Genomic DNA, 17,062 nt, shown 5'->3' on the forward strand with positions numbered 1-17,062 from the left:
CTTCAGATTAGGCACTTTACAACCTTCTGGATATAATGTTGAGTTCAACGCCATCAGATTGTGAACTTAATCCAATTCCTTCCCTTTCTTTTAGCTTTACTTGTTGCATTCACTGTCACCATGTCCTCTCACGCCTACCCCCACTCCAGTGGGATCATCTGTTCTTTCCAGTCTGACAGTTAGACACAGCATTGTTCTGCCATTCTCAGGTTCCGATCATTTAATCTGCACTATCAGCACTCTTTCTCCCCTAATACTCCACCCTTACTTTGCTCTCTCTCCATTGATGTGCCTCACCCACTGTGATTTCCAGCAATTTTTGTTTTCACACTGAGACATCATTGCATTGCCCTCACAGGTCACCCTCTCCCACCCTGGTTAACTAAGTTTGAACTGAAATTTGATCATTGCATATTGAAAAAGAAATAAAACTATTTGTTGCGACCAACCTGAGGTGGTCAAAAGAGGTTACCCTTCCTTACCTTGGGGTAGCAAGGTAGTTCAGTGGTTAGCATTGCTGCCTCACAGTGCCGGAGACCTTGGGCAATTGTCTGTGTGGAGTTTTGATTTGGAAATGCCGGTTTGGACTGGGGTATACAAAGTTAAGAATTGCACAAAAGACCTGGATTGTTTGTTATGTCTCTCATCTTTTAGAATTACCATGTTGGTTTCAGTTCTTTCTTTGGGTGGGGGTGGGGTGGAGTTGCAGTGAGGGGGAGAAAGGGTGCTAATAGTGCAGATTATGTGATCGAAATGTGAGAATGGCAGAACAATGGTGTGTCTAACTGTCAGACTAGAAAGAACTGAAACCAACATGGTCATTCTAAAAGATTTAGAGATGCTGGTGTTGGACTGGGGTGTACAAAGTTAAAAATCACACAACACCAGGTTATAGTCCTTCAGGTTTAATTGGAAGCACTAGCTTTCGGAGTGCCACTCCTTCATCTCGTCGTTATGGAGTACACAGTTGTAAGACACAGAATTTATAGGAAAAGTTTATAGTGGGATGTAACTGAAATTATACATTGAAAAATACTTTGATTGTTTGTTAAGTCTCTCATCTGTTAGAATGACCATGATAGTTTCACTTCTTTCATATGTAAATCACAAAACTTTTTTTAAAAAGTTACATTCTCAGGTTAACTGTAACAATTGGTGTCAGCACAGATAAGATGTTGAGATGTTAGCCCCCTGTGTTCCCTGTCTGTGCCATAATGCTTAGACTGATTCTAATCTAAAAAGTGAGTTAACAGAGTTTTACGTGGATTCATGCAGTTTTTGAGCAAAGTACAATGTAACTCTGCAAGTACAAATTCACCCCACAAACGTATATGTGTATGTGTGCATGTGTGTGTCTGGGGTGGGGGTTTGTGAATGTCTCTGAGAGAGAGTGTATGTGTAAAGTCGTCTAAGTCTGTGAGAGGGTGCATGTGGGAGTGTGTTTGTGTGTGTGTGTGTGTGTCTGGGGTGGGGGGTTGTGAGTGTCTGTGAGAGAGACTGTATATGTGTGTGTGAGTGTAAAGTGCCTAAGTCTGTGAGAGGATGCATGTCTGAGTATGGGAGTGTGTGTCTGTCTGTCTGGGGTGGGGGGTTGTGAAACCTGTTGGACTATAACCTGGTGTTGTGTGATTTTTAACATTCTAAAAGATGAGAGACTGAACAAACAATCCAGGCTCTTTTCAATATATAATTTCAGTTACATCACACTGTAAACTTGCTATAAATTCTGTGTTTCACAATCTTATAGTCCACAACCACCTGATGAAGGAGCAACGCTCCAACAGCTAATGCTTCCAAATTAACCAGTTGGACTATAACCTGGTGTTGTGTGATTTTTAACTGTGTGGAGTTTGTACATTCTCCCCATGTCTGCGTGGGTATCCTCCTGGTGCTCCGATTTCCTCCCACAGTCCAAAGATGTGCAGGTTAGGTGAATTGACCATGCTAAATTGTCCATCGTGTTCAGCGATGTGTAGGTTAGGTGCAATAGTCAGGGGTGAATATTGGATAATAGGGTAAGAGAATGGGTCTGGGTGGGTTACTCTTGGGAGGGTCAGTGTGGACTTGTTCGGCCAAAGGGCCTGTTTCCGCACTTTAGGGATTCTAAGATTCTAAAACACCAGCAAGACATCCATCACCTCCTCAAGGTTACACCTTAGCAGTTATAAAATTAATAAACCTAGGCCATTCAGGAGTAATATCGAGATGTATTTTTCACACAAATGAAAGAGGAGACCTATATTCTTTCCCACAAAGCCGATGTACATTCAAGCAATTTGAGCCTTTGCAAATGAGCTCAGCATAACAGGAATAGCATTGCAAAATACCTAATTAGGCCATGCAGGTGCAACATCAAGTTATTTCTTCTCTTCTTGCCTTTAGATAAGGACATTCTTAGTTGAAGTGCCATTTCAGGAGTTCAAACCTATCAGGCTAAATCTTACAATATTCTAGTTAAGTGTCAGTTTTATCGCCTTTAGTGGAGAGTTTCCATCTGCAAGGCTGAGCTACCATACTTGCCTCATAATTACCTCCACCCCAATAATGACTCCCCTCCCCCAATTCTTGCCCCATTTCCCCATGCGCCATATTTGGAACAACTTCTCATTGCTGGAATATCCCAGAATGGATCAGCATCTGGATGCTGGGAACACTTTAAAAGGTCATTGTGCACCCAGACAAGCACTGTTAGTGTGGAACTAGCCAGTATGGTTCCAAATATTTGCCCTGGACATGGCAGAGAAGGAAATTGATTGCCTGCTTTGTGGACGGGGACTTGGAAGTCCTGGTGGATGGAGTAGTAAGAAGCTGAACATGCACCATGCCCAAGACTGACTGTGGAGGCCAGGGCTTCAGACTACACCAGCCTGGTTCCAGATACTTGAGAGGATGGTGCAAAAGGAAAGACAGGGATGCTGTAACCATCTGGGTTGACTGAAATGAATTATCACTAAGAGAACAAGTGAACTGCCCAGAGATGCAGGCTGGTCCAGTCCACAAGTTGGATGTATGTTTCTGAGCACAAATATCCTTGCTGCAGTAATGCAATAATTGTCATTGTGTCCTGTTGGTGCAGCATTCAATGCAGAAAATATCATATAAATGGATTGAGGATGGGGGTGTCTTAGAGGCTGACACTTATCATACACTAATGCTTGTGGATGTGGCGTGCGTGTGGCCAATGCCCATTTGAGTGTGCTCTGAAATCTTTGTGCCTGATGACCAACATAGAGGCCCTTTGGAGGAAGTGATGAGTTGAAGTCATCAGGTACTTGCTCTCAGGAACTTTCGGTATCCTGTTTGTGTGCAGTGGGTATTAAGTTATGAGCTACATGTTAATGAGGTGAGATGTGCAGTTAATAACATCATTTGCAACAATACTTGGAATGCAGTTATAAAATGCAGCAAATTGCTCCTGAGGCATTGCTGGGCTTCTCATGCAATTCTGCCATTTTTTCAATACAGCCCATGTGGTTTAAGTTCCTATCATATTCCACCAACAATCTACGCTGATACTGTCACCTTGTTTGCATTACCTTTGTATTGTATGAAGTGTTAAATTGAGGTCATGCCTTTCCATATCATATATTCATACAAATAGTGAAGTTCCCATGGCACTATTCCAAGAAAGATATCTAAGAAGAAATTCCGCTTACATGGAAGGGAAGAGCCCCAGCTTGGATTTTTTCCCCTTTAGTCTTTCAAGCGGTAAGGGAAGACCAGCATTTGTTTCTCAAATCATTCCTAACACAATGAGTCAGAGTGCAGCAGAGGCCACAGGTGGAAGATTACAGGAAAAGGACATCAGATTAGATTTACTGTTTAGACTAGATTACTTAGTGTGGAAACAGGCCCTTCAGCCCAACAAGTCCACACCAAACCTCCGAAGAGCAACCCACTCATACCCATTCCCCTACATTTACCCCTTTACCTAACACTATGGGCAATTTAGCATGGCCAATTCATCTAACCTGCACATTTTTGGACTGTGGGAGGAAACTGGAGCACCCGGAGGAAACTGGAGCACCCGGAGGAAACCTACGCAGACACGGGGAGAATGTGCAAACTCCAGACAGACAGTTGCCTGAGGCGGGAATTGAACCCAGGTCTCTGGCGCTGTGAGGCAGCAGTGCTAAGCACGGTGCCGCCCACATGCTAGGAACATGGGGAGGCTGCATGACTGGTCTGTTTCTGCGCTGTACATCTCTATGACTCTATGACTGAGGATCAGCAAAAAGAGTGGGATAGGTCTGCTGATTGGCCACTGCTGATCAGGTCATACACCACTACATCCGATCAGTTCAAAACTACTTCAAAACAACTTGTAATTGTAAAAAAGATCCATTCACTGACTGATGTAAAAGCAAAATAATGTTGAACAGGGCATTGTTAGATGGGGACATCCCATGGTATGCTGTGGTCAGAACTATCCACAAAATTCACCTTATCCTAGATCAAATTAATCACTGTGGTGAATTCAATCCAATTCCATCATTTGCAGATTTTTAAATGACTCTTAAATTAAGATCTTCTGGTGTAAAAATATTCACAGGAATGTTGTCAAAGCTTTGAAATTTTTTAAAAATTAAATAATTAGATTGTTGTGCACTTATCTAACAGATAAATGTGTTTAGGCTTTTCAAAAATAATTAGTTCGTTTGAAATTGTGTTATTCACAGGCAGCAGCCTATACACAGTGCACGATTTTTGGTTTTGGGCAGGGACTGATATTAGGCCTTTACATAACTTGGACTGGCTACCCACTGAAATAATTTTGTACAGGTTGGTGTCCGATCACCAGTCACCCTTTATTTATGAGTTGCACAATATTTGACAACAGTTTGTCTCTTACAGACTCAAGCACTAAAGGGGCTTTTGCCCAAAACGTCGATTTTCCTGCTCCTCAGATGCTGCCTGACCTGTTGTGCGTTTCCAGCACCACTCTAATCCAGACTCTGATTTCCAGCATCTGCAGTCCTCACTTTTGCCTCAGGCACTAGAGTGTCTGCATCAAGGACATTCACACTTTTATCTCAGCCAGAGTTCCCTGACTGGATCAGGTTAACAGCCCTAATCATATTCCAAGAGGGTCACCCAGCTGATCTTGTTCCAATCATGACACTCATCATTTGCAGATATTCTGCCTCAAAGAAATAAAACAAAAAAACTGAAGATGCTGGAAATCTGAAACAAAAACAGGAAGTGCTGAAGAAACTCTCTATGAAGAGAAAAACAAAATTAATAGATCTGGCAGAGCAGCAGAGTTTCTCTAGCACTTTCTATTTCTGTCTCAAAGAAAATGACCAAACCACTTATGCTGTCAGCAAGCCCACACATTTGCTCATGGTGTGAACTTTTACATCAATTCACTGCAGGGTAAAAATCATGCTGACAGATGATAATTGCTTATTTTTTTGTAATAAATCCATTTATAGCTGGACTCTTAAAATGGACTATTAAAATTAGGTTATCATCCATTCTGAGAAGATATCTAATTCTGCTGGTCCTTGGAAGAGTTTGCAATCAGTGATATAAAAATAAGCTTTGAGTAGAAACTTCTGTGAAAAGTTCACTTTCCAAATCAAAAATTCAGAGCCTAATTCAAAATCCTGTCCTGAAAACTTTCCAGACATTTACTATTTTAACACTTGAGTTGTTTTTACAGTTTGTGAAAAATTAAAATCTTCTAGTTCAATCACACTGTTTAGCTGCAATTAATCATATTTCCATAATTTACAAATCCCCTCACTATCCATCTATCATCAGAGGTTTTGTAGACAAGTCCCAACAGAATTGTGCACCCTTAATTCTAACCATAGTATTCTCACTGCCTGATAATCTCAACTGTAATTCTCTCTCCTAATCTAACTGAACTCTTTATCCAACCCTTGGGGTGGATTTAAATATCTCAATATAATTTGCTCCTTGCAGAAAGGTGCAACTGGTAAACCAATTCCTAGCAATTTCCTGCAACATTGAAGGCAAGAGAGATATTCCCTCAAAAATTATTCTACTCAATGTGTCTGAATTATATTGAGCTTCCTCATGGAGTGGAAGCAGGTTGTCTATTGGATTATGTACTGCTCTACATTTGGGTTCAAATCCACCAATTTATGGAATGAACCCTTGTTTGAATTTAAGTATAATAGTACTTATAAATCTTTATACACGTCTATGATTCTGTGAGTTATACTTACTTCTAAAGGGTGACCTTATAGAGGTTTATAAAATCATGAGGGGCACCTTTCACCAGAGCAATCCAAAACTAATTATTGTGCTTTCTTGACAGCCTTAAAGAAACAATGGTCTCTGTTTCAACTAGTCCCTGATGTTAATCTAACAACTTTCTGCCAAAATAATTTCTCCTAATCCATCTCTGACTCCCTCAGTGAAAATTTTAAATTATTAATCAGTGACTCTACAACGTGATAAAATTCTGGATTAGTGGTGCTGGAACAGCACAGCAGTTCAGGCAGCATCCAAGGAGCTTCGAAATCGATGTTTCGGGCAAAAGCCTTTCATCAGGAATTTTAACCCTTTACAACGTGATAAAATTCCTGTATGTAGTCCCTGATGTCTTCAGCAGACTCCTGCACAATTACCTAAAAACATTAATCTGGATTTTGACTATCAATGCTCTTTTTATAACTCATTTTAAACTCATAGTCATATCTGGCCATAATCAAATAGCCCACCTACACCCACTGTTTAGCATCATGGCCTAAGGAAAGCCACATAGGCAAAATACATGCAGAAAGGTACATAGGAATACGAACTAATTTATTTTAGCACAGCTCCTTTTAGACTACAAGCTCGGCTATCCAGCCAAGGACACTTCGGGCACAAATTCAATTTCAGAATGTCATCATACCTCAGAAGGACAAGCAATCTTAGACATTGAGGCTTCTGCCATGTTTAATACTTCAGGATACCAGTCTCCATCAGTCCTCCTGCAGTTAACTGAACTGATTTAGGCCACAATAACTGGACGTTTAAACGAACAAATCCTTTGGAACATGTTAGTCACAGCATCAAACCATCAATCTCCTCAGGAATTTTAGTGAATGACTGAACAAGTAATCGCTCTTTATCATGTTACAACTGTTATCTTTGGTTTCTATTTCAAACAAGGCTGACAGGTCCAAAACTCCTGATTGCTCAACCGCTCCCCCGATCTGCTTTTTAAGTAGTTTATAACCGTGGGGTTTGACCTCTGTCCCCAGTTGCCTTGCTACTGAATAAACGTTTCCTCTCTGCACCGATAAGTTAAACAGTCACAAGCCTCCCAATCTCTTTTCTCCATCATCCCCGTCGTCCATGGTTTTCTGTGTAATAAGAAGTGTTGAACGAAAATGAAACAATGATGGACATCATTCGGAACACACTTGAGGGTGGTTTGGTTTTGATTTTCTTTCCTGAACAGCTTTCATAAATGTCCAGGGGATTGTCATTCAAATCCTGGAGCTTCCTCGGGTAGCGCCCGGGTATGGTGGCTCACATCTGGTTCCAAGTCACTGACCTGATCTGAGAGAGTTTGGGGGGAGTTCCAGCCCCATTGCTGAGTGACTCGACACCGTTCCCCTCCCCATCCCACGAACTAAGGTTGAAATATGTTTGGAGTTGTTTCCAGGTGGGAGACAAAAGATCGTTGTCAAGCCTGGGTTGATGTTTGTAAAATTAGGGATAGCCACCCGGGGAGCAGGATGCGGCTACTTACCCTGTGGTCGTCTCCCTCCTGTTTGGGTTGTTCTTTGCAGAAATGGCAGTCTCTACGATTCACTCCCTCCCCGGTTGTATCAGACGGCGTGCTTGTCAATTAATTCAATTCCAACTTCCAAGCGCCCTGCTTTCTGGTGCTCTTCTTTAATCTGAGTGACAATCACTCTCCAAAGCTTCAGTTCGCCTCTCGACGGATTATTTTTTTCACATAACTTTTCCTTCCTCACACAGCCACTCCCCCAAACTCCTGCGAGTATCAATTTGACCCGTCGATGAAAGTCATCCGGCCCCGCGGGTAGCAGCTGGCAGCAGGAGAGGAAGTGTCTAATACTTGGCCGCTGAAGTGTACCATAGCGATCAGCTTCAGGAATTTGTGGCACAAACCGAAAGAGCACAAGCACTCACATATAATCACACGTACATGAAGAAGGCACACACACACACACACAACCAAACCACACAAAGAAATGTACAGGCAAACAATGTACAAACTTAAAGATAGGTATATTCACCTACTGCACAGAAATGGAAAGACAAACTGAAAAAGACACACATGGAGAAATGCTGGAATTGCTCGGGCGGCGCCACAGGATGAAAAGCAAGTTAACTTTTCAAAGTGGCCGACCTTTCACCTGAGCTGAAGCGGGAACTTCGTTTTCTCTCTCTCCATCACCCAGCCCACATTGAGTCGTTCCAGCATATACGGCTTTTATTTCAGATTCCAGCCGCTGCAGCATTTTGCTTTTGTATTTGCATTCAACTGTTTACAATTTATATTTTTTCCTTGATTGAAGGCAGCAAATTTGTTGATCAAAGATAGAGAGGAAAGCAACTTGTCAGGAGGGGACAGACTCTGGCAAAGGGACACGGATGATTTAAATGAAAGGCCAACTGTTTTGTTGGTGGATAAAACATTGTAGAAAAACAACAAGTTTTTTCCAAGTTGGTAAGAAACACAGAGAAACCAGAATACTATTTAAATGGAATGAGACAATGGAATACACGGAGAGATATGGGTACATTTGATTCGATTTGATTTATTATTGTCACGTACCGAGGTACAATGCAGTATAGGCAGATCTTAGCATACAACGTGTATTAGGGTAAGGCTGCAGAGAAAGTGCACAAGGAGTGAAGTCAACATTAATTTTAAAATTTGAGAGGTTTATTCAGAAATCTAATAACAGCAGGGAAGAATCTCTTCTTGAATCAGCTATTCTTGATCATAAGTTTATGTATCTTCTGCACAACTGAAGAGGTTGGAAGAGAGTATAACTGGGGTGGGAGAGGTCTTTGATTATGTTGGCTGCCTTCCTAAGGCAGCAAGAAACATAGATGGAGTCAATGAATGGAAGGTTGGTTTATATGATGTACTGGGCTGTGTTCACAACTCTCTGTAGTTTCTTACAGTCCTAGGCAGAGCAGTTGCCATACCAAAGCTGAAAATGTGTTGCTGGAAAAGCGCAGCAGGTCAGGCAGCATCCAGGGAACAGGAGAATCGACGTTTCGGGCATAAGCCCTTCTTCAGTTGCCATACCAAGCCATGGTACATCCAGACAGAATGCCTTCTATGGTGCATCTATATAAACTGCTAAGAGTTTTTATGGACACAACAAATTTCCTCAGCCTGCTGAGGAAGTAGAGGAGTTGTTATGCTTTCTTGGCCATCACATCAACATGTGTGGAGCAGGACAGATTGTTGGTACTTTCGACCATGCCCACATCAGCATCATTGATGCAGACAGGGACGTGCCCTGCACCTTGCTTCTTGAAGTCAATGACCAACTGTTTCGTTTTGCTGACATTGAGGGTGTGGTTGTTGTCTTTACACCATATCGGCACGGTGGTACAGTGGTTAGCACTGCTGCCTCACAGTGCTAGAGACCCGGGTTCAATTCCCGCCTCAGGCGACTGACTGTATGTAGTTTGCATGTTCTCCCCATGTCTGTGTGGGTTTCCTCCGGGTGCTCCGGTTTCCTCCCACAGTTCAAAGATGTGCAGGGGAGGTGAATTTGCCATGCTAAATTGCCTGTAGTGCTAGGTAAGGGGTAAATGTAGGGGTATTGGGTGGGTTGCGCTTCGGCAGGGCGGTGTGGACTTGTTGGGCCGAAGGGCCTGTTTCTACACTGTGAGTAATCTAATCACCAAGCACTCAATATCTTTCCACTATTCTGTCTCATCATTGTTTTATATCCAGCTTACAACAGTGATGTAGTTAGCAAACTTGTGGATGGAGTTATGACTGTGTGGCTAAATTTCGTCCTAAGTGTATAAGGAGTATAGGAATGGACTGAGTTTGCAGTGGGATGCCAGAGTTGAGGACTGTTGTGGAGGAAGTATTCTCACTGATTGTGGTCTGTAGGCCAGGAAGTCGAGGATCTAGTTGCAGAGGGCAGAGCAGGGACCTAGGTCTTGGAGTGTGGAGATTAGTTTGGTTGGAATTATAATGTTGAAGGTGGAACTGCAGTCAATAAGTAGGAGTCTGACGTAGGTATCCAGATGTTCCAGGAATGAGTGTAGGGCCAGGGAGATGGCATCTACCCTAGATCTGTTGTGATGGTAGGCAAACTGCAAGGGATCAAGGCAGGCTGGGAGGCTACAGTTGATATGATCCATGACTAACCTCTTAAAGCACTTCATAATTATTGAGGTCAGCACCGCCAGGCAGTAGTTATTAAGGCACACTGCATGAGCTTTCTTTGGTACCGGGATGATGGAGATCTTCTTGAAGCAGATGGGAACTTCAGATTGTAGTAAGGAGAAATTAAAGTTGTCACCAAATACACCTGCTGGCTGGTCTGTGCAGGATCTGAGTGCATGGTCTGGACTCCATCTGGGCTAGTCTCTTTCTGTGGGTAAAAACAAGTTAACAAAGAGGTTTGGCAAATCATTAGGAAGACAATGGAAATCTTGCTATGACTTTGGCAAAGGACATTGGTGAGAGTGCATCAAGTAGACTGTGCATACTTTTAAGCTCCTAATGAAAGGAAGACACATTCACATTGGATGCAAATCAATGAACATTCTTTCCTGGTGATTCCTGCAATGAAGATGTTGTCTTGTGAGAAAAGGGTGAACCTATACTCTTTGGACTTTTGAAGAATAATAGGTGATTTTATCTAAACATGTAAGGTTTTGAGGAGGCTTGACAGAATACATGCTGAAAGCTGGTTTTTCTCCTTGGTGGAATCTAAACTTTGAAGACACGGTTTCAAAATAAGATGTCTCCTGTTTAAGATAGAGATAAGGAAGAATTTATTCCATTAGAGGTTCACTTATGTTTGAAATTTACTATCCCAGAGAGCAGTGGAGGCAGGATATTTGAATATATCTAAGTCAGACAGATTTTTGATCTACAAAGTAGTCAAGGATGACACGTGAGGTGAGGGCGGGCAGCAAGATGGTCACAATCAGATAAATCATGTTTTTATTGAGTGACACAGCTGCCTTGAGGAGTTCTTATTTCCTATTTTGTCTGTTCAATCAAAATACATGCTATTCTAAAATTCCCACAAACTCAGAGACACACCAGGTACACTCAGACACCAGGATAAATAGATGCAATGGTATAGTGTGTGTGTGTGTGTGTGTGTGTGTGTGTGTGTGTGTGTGTGTGTGTGTTGCCTGGAGTCACATGTGGTGTTGGCAGGCTTTAACTTACGCATGAATAAGGGCATCCAGTTCCTTTGGACACCAACACTTCCCAACTTCTTACTATTTTGGAAATACTCTGCCTTCCTGTTTCCTACCAAAGTGGATGAGCTTGCACTTATTCTTATCATATATAATTTGCTGTAGTCTTTCCCATTCACTAAGCTGTCCAAATCCCTTGAAGTCTCCCTTCATCCTCTTCACAATTCACAGTTTTATGTCTTCAGAAACTTTAGAAATTGTACACTTCATCCACACATACAAATGATTGATATAGATTGTAATGGCCCTAGTTCTAGCAACAATTCTTGGGCTATCCAGCACTTACCACCTTACTGACGATACCAGAAGCCAGTCTTTGGGCTGATGGCAGGCTCAATAACAATATAGCCTCCTGCACTCCTCTGTGCCTCATAGCCCTAGCTGTCACACCCTTTGACAACCATTCAGCGGTGTGTGTGACTCTCTCGCCAGGTGGTCAACCTGAATTTATGTGTGAACGTATACACCCTCACTGACATTTTAGTATCTGTGCTGCTACAGGATCTAGGAAACGGATGTAATATGGGAGCCCATGGGGCAACCCCCTCCTCCTTAGAGTTTGATTTATCTCCCCTTGTGATGGCAGCTCTCTAGTCTTCCTGGATTACCTGCAGGAGAAAATAGAAGGATCTCAGGACTTTACCCTCCTACCCCAACCCTCCAGAATCAGCTATTGTTCATTAATATCGATGTGCAGTGGAGGACACAGGAACACCATTCTTCATTCTCACCAAAGCTTATGTAACCTGCTATCTTGCCACAAAAAGTTTGCAACACTTCCCAGTTTGCCTCCTCCCTCCTCACTATCCAAAGGCAGATCCAACTTCTATGTGAAACAGTGATGAACTGGTACTTTATTCAATCATTGACAGCATTTGCTGCTCGCAATATGGTCTCCTCTGAATTGGAGAGATGAAATGCAGACTAAATGGTTGCTTTGGCAAACACCTACACTCTGATGGTGTATGTTTGTTGGTCTCGGGTTATGATTCTTGCTTCGGGTGGATGGAGTAAGTGCGACAAGTTTTGGATTCAAATCCTGGTTGAGCCCTAACATTCTCTATCTATCTCCATTTTGGTTAGCCCAAAAGCTCAGTGGTTAGCACTGCTGCCACAGTGCCAGGGACCCAGGTTCAATTCCTGCCTAGGGTCACTGTCTGTGTAGAGTTTGCACGTTCTCCCCGTACTCCTCCAGGTACTCAGGTTCCCTCCCACAGTTCAAAGATGTTCAGCTCTGAAAATGTGTTGCTGGAAAAGAGCAGCAGGTCAGGCAGCATCCAGGGAACAGGAGAATCGACGTTTCTGGCATAAGCCCTTCTTCAGGAAATGCCCAAAACATCGATTCTCCTGTTCCCTGGATGCTGCCTGACCTGCTGCGCTTTTCCAGCAACACATTTTCAGCTCTGATCTCCAGCATCTGCAGTCCTCACTTTCTCCATGCTAAATTGCCCATAGTGTCCAGGGATGTGCAGGCTAGGTTGATGAGCCATGGGAAATGCAGAGTTACAGGGATAGGGTAGACTGGTAAGTCTGAGTGGGATGCTGTTTGGAGGGTTGATATGAACTCAATGTGTCGAATGGCCTACTGTCGTACTGTCAGGATTCTATGTTTCTATAACTGTAAAAATTACCCAAGCTTCCAGTTGCCTGCGGCTTCTACACACCACTCTGTTCCCATGCTAACCTTTCTGTTTCAGGTCTGCTGCAGTGCTCCAGCAAATCTCAATGCAAGCTGGAGAAACAACACCTCATCTTCCACCTCAGCACCTTACTGCCTTTAGGACTTAATATTGAGTTGAACAATTTCAGAGCATGAACACTTCCCTCCATGCCTCAGATCCTGTCCTGTTTGGGTTGCAAACATGTCTCAGCACAGCCAACCCATTTTCAGGCACACACGGTCCCTGTTATCACCTCTTCTTCCATGGATTAGTGTCAACAATCTTTTTGTCTGCTTCCCTTTTTTCTCTCTCTCTCCTTCTGGACAGTGTCTCCATCATCTGTCTCACTCCTGTGATGTGGAGTGGAGGAACAAGGTATCAGTACTTCCAGCACACTCACTATCACTACTGTATGAGCAGTGGAAGACACAGGGACATTGTTATTCATGCTCATCCAAAGCTGGCCCATGACCAGTCATTTGGCTACTCACTTTCTTGTGCCTGCATTTCTACCTCACCATCCATGATGGAATGGCACTGCAGTTCCAGAACCTGCTCTTTTCATGGGCTGTAGGTCAATGACAGAGAGGAGCCAGCTGCTGGCCTGGGCTATTCTTTCTACATCATGGGCTCTCATCTCCAACAAACACAGGGAAGAGAAATGCAATAATTATTCGATAATAAGAAGCACAAAGCGAAATCAAATTCCAGCCTAGCTGTTCGTTGTGGCTGTACTCCCAGCACCAACCCACTTTGGACAGCCTCTTGCTTGTGGCCGCATTCTGACCATCCAGCAAACACATTGTTCTGACTTAGCTACTTGTCCTATCCAGTATGTGTCAGTATACCTCCAAAATGTGCTTCCACTCTAGACAGAGTTGAGGTGGAGATAACTACTTTAGATATATTAAGCCAAGTCAGTTGTGCTGTCAACAAACTTTCACGTTCTGTGACCCAGTCACAGAATATGCCATATATTTTTTTCATTATCCCCATTATCCACCTTAGATACAAAAATCACATCTAAGTTCAGCAGGTAGTAGGGAAGACAAACAGAATCCATTTCATGGGGAGTACAGCACAAGCATAGGAATGTGCGGCACAGTGGTTAGCACTGCTGCCTCACAGCGCCAGATACCCGGGTTCAATTCTCGCCTCAGGCGACTGACTGTGTGGAGTTTGCACGTTCTCCCCGTGTCTGCGTGGGTTTCCGCCCACAGTCAAAAGATGTGCAGGCCAGGTGAATTGGTTATGCTAAATTGCCCGTAGTGTTAGGTAAGGGGTAAATGTAGGGGTATATGGTGGGTTGCGCTTCGGCGGGGCAGTGTGGACTTGTTGGCCCGAAGGGCCTGTTTCCACACTGTAAGTAATCTAATCTAATGTTTTACATAAATAAGACAAGGCATGAGTCACATCGTAGCTGGAATTCTATGAACACTTTTGGGCCCCCTTATTTTAGAAAAGATACACTGGCATTTGAGGCAGTCCGGAGAAATGTTATGAGACTGACACCAGGTAAGGAGGGAGTGAGGACTGCAGATGCTGGAGATCAGAATCGAAGAGTGTCGTGCTGGAAAAACACAGCCAGTCAGGCAGCATCTGAGTGGAGTTCGGGGCAGACCAGCAAAATATATCACTCACGCTCACTCAAAAATCACCCAAAAGTCAAACAGAAAGTATAGCACAGCCTGAATCAAGATTTAAATCATATTTATTAAGGAAACAAAAGCAAATTTAACACATTACAATGAAAAAATATTGTTAATGCAGGGACACGGTCATTATCATCACCACCTTCAGGTGCAGTTGTGGTTGCAGGAGTGGATGGCTGTAATTGATTATCTTGTGCCTGTTTCTTGGGGATTGGTTTAGATTGTGTGATATGCAGGTACAAGAACAAATTAGAAAGGCAAATGTTATGTATAAGAGTAATGCAGTTCTGCAGGAATTATACAGGGATTAGGGAGGAATTATACAAGAATATTCTTGTCTTAGAGAGAGAGAGAGAGAAAGATAGAGAGAACAATGGACATTCATTTATTTAATTTTTGAGATGGAGCTACTCAATGTATAGTACTGTACCTCTGACATGCTCTGACAGCAGCTGACATTGGCGCATGCGCAGAATGAAGCGTGTGAAATGATTGCTGGCAGAATTGCGTTATTGTGAACAGAGGTAAGCGTTCTTGAAAATACTGTTCCCTAGTTCTTCAGCAACGTTATAGCCAAATTGTGCCGCTGAAACACGCTTTATACGAGAACAATGTGTACTTCTGCTCTACATTTTATGCTCTTGTGGTGTTATAACTTAGTCTGGATTATTTATACCTAATTTTTATTTAGAGTTTTTCTTTCACTTGTTTCAAAGACGCACTTGCAAGAGACATTAAAAAATCTACACAAAAAAACTTAAGTACTAATTGCAGCTTAAATGAATCCCATAGAAACTGGAGGCAAATAGAGCATCACATTCCCTCTCTGCATGGTAGTCCCAGTCTCATCAATTTCCAAAGGTGTACATGCTTTGTTTCTGACCATTCTGTGCATTGACTTATATATTTTATAAGAACAATGCCCAAGTTAGAAATGCTAATTTAGCTTCTTGTTCACAGTAATTAGGCCCTATGTGTGACTGCTTGAAAGTGAAGTCTCACTGACTTACAGTATCTTAATGTCGTACAGTCATAGAGATGTACAGCACGGAAACAGACCTGTGAGTCCAACTTGTCCATGCCAACCAGATATCCTAAATTAATCTAGTCCCATTTTCCAGCATTTAGCCCATATCCCTCTCAACCTTTCCTATTCATATACCAATCTGGATGCCTTTTAAATGTTGAAATTGTTTTTAATGTTTTAAGTTAAACTTAAAATATTGAACCAAATTTCAATTTGAGATTTGTAAACACTTCTCTACAAACCACGTACCATGTTCTCAGAATTTAATCTCAATGTAACTATTGGAATAAAACAGAAAATGCTGGAAAACATCAGATTGTCTGGCAATATCTGTGGTGACAGAAACTAAATTAATGTTTTGAGTCCGCTATGATTCTTCTTCCAAAGACCTGGTCTGTTTCTCCAGCATTTTCTGTTCTTATTTCTGATCTTTAAAATCTACATTACTTTGCTGTTATTCATCATTCTGATGAATCTGGGGTGCATCCCTTCCAAGATCACTGTATGCTCCCTGAGGTGCAGAGCCCAGAACTGAACACAGTACTCTAGATTTGATCCAACCAAGGTTTTCCACAAACATTTGGATGATTTTGATTATATTTAAAAAAGCAGTTTAGAACATTGTTATGATTCTATTTGATTGTGTACTGGAAATGTCAGATTGCAGAATGAGTCAGATGCCAGAATGAAACCTGATAGAGAGTCATAGAGATTGACAGCATGGAAACTGACCCTTCAGTCCAACCCGTCCAGGCCGACCAGATATCCCAACCCAATCTAGTCCCACCTGCCAGCACCCAGCCCATATCCCTCCAAACCCTTCCTATTCATATACCCATCCAAATGTCTCCTAAATGTTGCAATTGTACCAGCCTCCACCACGTCCTCTGTCAGCTCATTGCATACACGTACCACCCTCTGCGTGAAAAAGTTGCCACTTAGGTCTCTTTTTTATATCTTTCCCCTCTCACCTTAAACCTATGCCCTCTAGTTCTGGACTGCCCGACCCCAGGGAAAAGACTTTGTCTATTTATCCTATCCATGCCCCTCATAATATTGTAAATCTCTATAAGGTCACCCCTCAGCCTCTGACGCCCCAGCCTATTCGGCCTCTCCCTGTTGCTCAGATCCTCCAACAGTGGCAACATCCTTGTGAATCTTTTCTGAACCCTTTCAAGTTTCACAACATCTTTCCAATAGGAAGGAGACCAGAATTGCACGCAATATTCCAACAGTGGCCTAACCAATGTCCTGTACAGCCGAAACATGACCTCCCAACTCCTGTACTCAATACTCTGACCAATAAAGGA

At 42.6% G+C, this 17,062-nt stretch overlaps 1 protein-coding gene across 2 annotated transcripts in view; it reads right to left on the minus strand.

The window, feature by feature from the left end:
• The window catches only part of LOC122558541 (mixed lineage kinase domain-like protein), a 43,854-nt gene extending 35,734 nt beyond the window's left edge, over window positions 1-8,120 (minus strand). Inside the window, exon 1 of one of the 2 annotated variants that reach the window (XM_043707240.1) lies at window positions 7,718-8,120. The gene's annotated coding sequence lies outside the window, so the exon portion shown is untranslated. Of the gene's footprint in view, window positions 1-6,871; window positions 6,893-7,717 lie in introns of those variants that run through there. The other variant, XM_043707241.1, reaches the window with a different exon arrangement.
• Window positions 8,121-17,062: the final 8,942 nt, after the last annotated feature.

This window comes from Chiloscyllium plagiosum, chromosome 17 (assembly GCF_004010195.1).
Source record: "Chiloscyllium plagiosum isolate BGI_BamShark_2017 chromosome 17, ASM401019v2, whole genome shotgun sequence".
Taxonomy (NCBI): domain Eukaryota; kingdom Metazoa; phylum Chordata; class Chondrichthyes; order Orectolobiformes; family Hemiscylliidae; genus Chiloscyllium; species Chiloscyllium plagiosum.